The sequence below is a fragment of the Alligator sinensis genome, unplaced genomic scaffold (genome assembly GCF_000455745.1).
Source record: "Alligator sinensis unplaced genomic scaffold, ASM45574v1 scaffold869_1, whole genome shotgun sequence".
In the NCBI taxonomy this organism is placed as follows: Eukaryota; Metazoa; Chordata; order Crocodylia; family Alligatoridae; genus Alligator; species Alligator sinensis.
Genome location: NW_005842159.1, coordinates 1,167,919 through 1,174,012, shown reverse-complemented (window position 1 = coordinate 1,174,012; position 6,094 = coordinate 1,167,919).

Sequence of the window (6,094 nt, the reverse complement as noted above, 5' to 3'; positions counted from 1 at the left end):
CCTCCGTATATGAGGCATTCAGAGAATACTTGAGGAAGGAGCTGCACAAGGCAGGGCCACAGGTAGCCTTGCACTTCACCTCAGACATCTGGTGCAGCCAGAGTGGAGATCATGCCTACCTCTCCCTCACTGGGCACTGTTGCCATCAGTCAGGCTATTGGTGGGCTCTCCTTCAAGCCAAGGTGATGGATGAGTCCCACCCAGCAAAGGAGATCATGGTGGCCATGAATAGCATGGTGCAGGGGTGGCTCATTGGGCAGGGCTTGCTCACCTGCAGGTTCTTAGTCATCAACAATGGGACCAATATGGTCAAGGTGGTCTGTGATGCCAATTTTATTGGCATCCACTGTGTGGCGCACAAGTTCCACCTCATCATTACCACCCAGCTGATTTCAAAATGCAGGAAGGTGGCGGGCTTCTTCCACTGCAGCATCAAGTGAGCAAGATGCTGTGGGACAGACAGGCAGATATGAGCATCCTGCAGCACAAAATCATGCAGGATATACCACATACCTGATGCTGGGAAGTCTGGTGGAGCAACAGAAGGGCATCCATGAGCTGGCCTTGTTCAGGGAGATTGGGATCAGCAGCCCCCTTAACAAAGCGGAGTGGGATACCATTTCCCAGATCATAGTAGTCCTCAGGCCATTCCTATAGGCCACTGAGACCCTCAGCACTGGTATGCCCTCCTTCACCAGGTGATCTACATAGTGAAGGAGCTTGAGAACCAAATGGAGAAGTTCCAGGGGATCAGTGTTCCTGGCTGGGGCAAGCCGCTTTCACCAGAGGTGCAGGCACTGGTGAAGCAGCTGAAAGAAGGCACCAAAAAAGGGCTGGATCCTTTGCAGTCCAGTATGCAGTCCATGTGCTAGTGGGCATGTGCGACCTGAATGTGAAGGGAGCATATGCAGCACCAAAACTCATGATCACAGGATGGAGGTGATGGTGAACAGAGTCAGGGAGGCAGAAGGGCAGAGGCAAGGGGACATGGAAAGGGGGATCCACTTTCCTGTGCCAACACTCCCAGCACCAGTCAGTCCCCTCCATGTCAGCTGCTGCCAATGTGGGCTCAGGGCATGGCTTCAGTGTTGGTGTCCATATGCACCAGACCCCAGTCTTGGGCAGGTAGTGCTGAGGCTTCAGTGGCTACCTATCTCACCGAGGACATGGAGCCACTGCTGTGCAACCCCTTGGCCTATTGGGCAAACTGCTGCCAGATGTAGCAGGATCTGGCTAGTTTCTTGGGAACACCTGTCCTGTCCACCAACCAGTGTTCCAACCAACAGAGTGTTCAGCATTTCTGGGGATGTTGTGACACCCCACCACACCTCCTTGGATTCTGGTTTGGTGGAGCAGCTGGTGTTCATGAAAGTGAACCTCCCACTCCTGGGGTTCTCCAAGCTCCAGGTACAGAGAGAGTGAGTGCCACCCTCCTCACTCCATCCACGCCTATTTCTTTGTTGGGTTTTTTAACCATTTAATGCCCTGCTGTCAGAGCTGGAAGTGGCAGTTTAGTTTCTCACCAGCCAGCAGGGGAAGAACAGCTCCCTGCTGAGCTCCTGTGCCAGAAAGAACTTGGAGGTATAAGCACTTGGGCTATATGGGGAGGAGAAGGCCCCATATCATCCTGGCCATGACCTAAAACTGCATCCTGCCAGGGTATTGAGGCCTGGGTGGGACCGTTGGTGGCACGGCAGTCCCAGAAAATGCCAGGACCACAAACTTCCTTGGTGAAAGGCAGGTAGGAGGCACCTGATAACCTCCAGCCACTGCACAGTCCTGGTTGGGGAAAGCCCAGGCCTGTAAGATCTTTGAGAAGCCTGAGGCTTACTGGTTGTAGTGGAGTTATGAGGGTGAGAACAGGGGCTACCATGCCTGTAGTTTTCATCTCATTGTGCCTTAACACACAAAAAGTCACACGTCACGAGTTTTGCTTGTCAACAACCTGAGGTGCAGTTTCCCAGCAACCCCTGCACCTATCTCCTTGAAACTTGGCAGACCTCATGCCCTCAGAAGGGGCTACCATTTCTGCTGTACTCTTCAAAATCTGCCAAAAAATGACAAAGTTATAGGTAGTTCAGTGATTCCCTATTATAGTCTATGGCCGAATCACTGAATCTCTCCAAACCTGCGCCAAATCTTCCAAAGCCGACTTGGCCGAATTGATTTGGGACAGTGATATGACTCTCCAAATCAAATCATTGTCTTCTGAATTGGTCAAATATGAATATGAATCGAATACGTCCCTATTCACACAGGCCTATGGTTTTACTTTTGGGAGGGGCGGGGGTTGCACAAAAAGCACACTGTTGGCTTGTATTCATTTTATGGTTCACTCAGGGCTTTTTCTGCAATACTGAAAACTATTCTGCCACTCTATAGAGTCTGTATTTGTGTGTGTATTGGTGTGTGCATGTGTGTATGTGACTTCCATCGTAAGTGTGTGATTGCATTGCTTATACCTCACCAAAGGTATAGCAACACAGGAATCCTCCTGTGTAGGTATGTTTTAATCACGAGATTTAACCAACAAATCCCTTAATATACCCATATTCATCTCTTCATTCAGTGTTCAAGAATCATGTAAAAATTTTTCACTGTTGTATGGGAGACTTCTTAATTCACAATGTCCCTTGCTTTTCAGGAGATTATTTTTTTCCTTAAAAAACACTTTAATGAGGACTAGCTATCATCTTTTGAGGCAGGTGAATTTTTTTCCAATAAAAACATTAATTGGCCAAAAAGTATTTTTTCAAAAGGACCATTAATATTCCTGAAGTTAGGGTGAATATCATGAAACATTTCAGCCAAAACCATGAAAGATTTTTTTTAAATGTCAAAATATTTATTTCCAAAATTAACAAAATTAAAATGTTTTGCTTCAGAAACTTCAAAACATTTTTAAACTACATTTCAACTTTTGATTCTCAAATGGCTTTAAAAAACTCTAAATTTTACAAAACAAGGTTAAACAGGAAGGTTATAAAACTTCAAAACAACATAAAGCATTTTGTTCTGGTCAAAATAATGTTATTTTTCATATTAAAAATGATATCTGCAGTTCATTATGAAAATCTACGAAACACTGACATCTCCGTTTCCAAATTGAAAACATAAGAGAAATTTCACCAATCAATGCCTCTATGCTTTAAGTGAAAAATGAAGAATCCTGATTGGCTTAATGAGAACTCATTAGGTACAATATCTTTAGAATCTGGTAAGGAGTTCCAGTTTATGCCTCATAATATTCTAAGAAAAAAATGAACAATATTCAATAAAGCACAAGCTAAGTGCATTAACAGCTGACTGACTGACTTCAAAATATTACTTTAATAGAGAATCATCATTAAAATTGAGGGCATTTGTAGTGAACCTTTGTAGTAATCAGTTTTCACACAGAACTATTCAAATTGCTATCAATAATCTGGATATAATTGTAAAATTATTTATGATAACATCTATGAATGATAAGGATTGGTGCAGTATTAAATCACGATGAGCGTGGGGTAAGCATGCATACAGTCTTACATCAACAGGATAAGTTGTGCTTGTTCTAACACAATCTGTTTCAATACATCAAAATGCACAGTCATACATTTAGGGATAAAGACTGTTGGCCATACCTACCTATAAAACAGGGGACCATATTCCCAAATACTGTGTACCTGAAAAGGGTTTAGGAGTCCTAGACAGCTCAGTAGCTCAATATGAGCTCTCAATACAATGCATGAGCAAAAGAAGTCTAAAATGGTCCTTGGAGAAGTAGCATAGCAGTATAGCAAAACAGTAATATGTACTACTGAATGTAGTACAGTAAGAACTAATTTTACTTCTGTTCTGTATATGGCACAGGTGAGAGCAATGCTGGAATACTGCTTACAGTTCTGGTGTCAAAATTTTTCTAATACTACTAGCTCTTATACTGTGGTTTTCATCATAAGCTCTCAGAAAGAGACTTAAAAACTGGAGAGAGTGCTAGGAAGAGATGTGAAAATAATTCAAGACAGAAGATAATGCCCTGCAATGAAAAACTTAAAGGGCAGCATATGTTTATGTTATCAAAAATAAGTTTGAGATAGCTTGACTTTCTTCTTCAAAAGGAGCAATTAGCAGGTACTAAAGGGCCCCTTAACCTTGCAGAGAAAGGCACAACAAAAAACAATTACTAGAAGTTGCCACCAGATTCATTCAATTTGGTAATAAAACCCATTTTTTTAGCAGTGAGAGTTATTAAACATTAGAGCAAACTCAAGGGAAATAGTACAGAGTCAATCTCTTGATTTCCTCACATGAAGCCTTTCAGCAATGTGCGTTTTACTCAAACACCAGATATTGGGATTAATAGAAGGGAAAAGGTGAAATTTTTATGGTGTGTTTCTGAGATCAGATTAGATTTTTTCTTCTTTTTTTTAAATAGGCATCTCTGTCTTGCAAGACAATAGATTTGCACCAAAAGAGTTATCAGCTCAGTAAACATCTGTAAGCATGGCTTTAGAGCCAAATCATTGAGCAACAGTCCCTTCCATACTTATCACATCTGAAGTTCATATCTAACAGTCCAGATTGTGGTGTGGGATTCTTCCTAAAGTTTCTTCTCTCTTCTGCATGTTGGGCTTTTCTTTCCTTGAAAGGCTTCATTCCATGCTTCCAAGTGTTTTGATCCTTGACAGTCTTCTCCCAGTCATACAGATCAATGTTCACTGCCTTTAGATCACTCTTACAAACATCTTTGAAAGAGAGATAAGGACACCTGTGTGGCCTTCCTCCTGTAATCAGTTATCTACACAAGAGGCCCTTGGCATGCAGCCATTGTCCATTTTCTGAATATGACCAAGTGTAACAGGACCGTGCCCCCAGGGGAAGCCATCAAGCCCCGTGATGGCTATATGGCTCCTACCCAGCTCCGACTCTAAGGTACCCTCCCTATATTCCTCGTCTGCTATGTCTTGTTCTTATTAAGATATTTAAGGAAGGGAGGCTGTCCATGGGTCTTAGAGCGAGCCCTTGTCACTTCCAGCCACCAGCAAGTCCCTCCTGAATCCTACCGTCCTCAAGTCTGCTGTTAAGCAAAATGGGTACTTTCACCCTGGCCATGTACCCAGGGCACCTGAAGCCCTAAGAGCTAATTAGGGGGCTCTGAACCTTCTCTACACCATATCCCATGCCTCATGGGTGGTTTAATCACCACTCAAGTGATTTAAACCACCACTTGTCCCTACGTCTCCAGTACACCTTAGGCCTTCCTTCCCTTGTTGGGGTTTCTGCCTTCTTGGCTTCCACTGGTCTCTTTGTCAACGCCCTCTACTCTGGCTGGTCCCTTAGGCAAGGCCCACTGTTCTAGGCCTGGCTTCTGGGCCCTAGCCCCTACCAGTGTCTAGCAGTGGCCCCTCTTTGATCTTTGGCCCCTCCTGCATCCTGGCCCTACTCGTGGGCCATTTGGGGTCACCAAGCTCCCCCGCCCTGGCAGTCTCTGGCTGTGGTACTCTCTGAGCCCTAGACTCTCAGGGTGTCCCCAGATATCTCTCTTCTGAGCTCATGGACCCTCAGGGTCCTTCTAGGCAGAGCACTGCTGAGGTCCTGGGCTACTGGCTCCCTGAGGATGCCTTGAGCCTGCCCTTAACATGATCCAAAGCTAAACCACTGGTGCAACTTAAATAAAAATCATCTCCACTCTCTGGCATGCACCCCAAACCCTCTGGGTTTAACATAAAACCAAGACCATTTGCCTGCATCAAGAGCCTCTCTCTGCCCAGGCAACTTCCCCTGTTACCAGGCCAGCAAAGTTTCTTACCCTGTTGCACTGTCTGTTCAGGAGCCCTTATGATCCCCTGCCAGGAGCTCCTAATTTCATGGCTCCCAGTGCTCTTCTGGGTCAGGTGAGCCTCTAATCAGCCTCCTTCCCCACATGCAAGCTGCCTCTCAGGCTGCTTGCCTTTTTAAAGGGACAGATGCACTCCAGTGCCCTGTCACACCAAGCCATCAAAGTCAATGAGAAGAGAATGGCTGCTCAGAAGGGATGTGTGAAATTCATAGATTCATAGATGTTAGGGTCGGAAGGGACCTCAATAGATCATCGAGTCCAACCCCCTGCATA